General features: G+C 67.8%; 1 protein-coding gene across 1 annotated transcript in view; it reads left to right on the forward strand.

The window, feature by feature from the left end:
• The window catches only part of PTGER2 (prostaglandin E receptor 2), a 46298-nt gene that overhangs the window by 34479 nt on the left and 11592 nt on the right, over nucleotides 1-227 (forward strand). The window lies entirely within an intron of this gene.

Consider the following 227-nt stretch of genomic DNA (forward strand, 5'->3'; position numbering starts at 1 on the left):
TGGGCACCTGTCTCATCAGCCCCGTGGTGCTGGCTTCGTACGCGCGGAACCAGACCCTGGTGGCCCTGGCGCCCGAGGGCCGCGCGTGCGACTACTTCGCCTTCTCCATGACCTTCTTCAGCCTGGCCACGATGCTCATGCTCTTCGCCATGGCCCTGGAGCGCTACCTGGCCATCGGGCACCCCTACTTCTACCAGCGCCACATCAAGCGCCGCCGCGGCGTGGCC

Source organism: Myotis davidii, unplaced genomic scaffold, assembly GCF_000327345.1.
Source record: "Myotis davidii unplaced genomic scaffold, ASM32734v1 scaffold847, whole genome shotgun sequence".
NCBI classification, from domain to species: Eukaryota; Metazoa; Chordata; class Mammalia; order Chiroptera; family Vespertilionidae; genus Myotis; species Myotis davidii.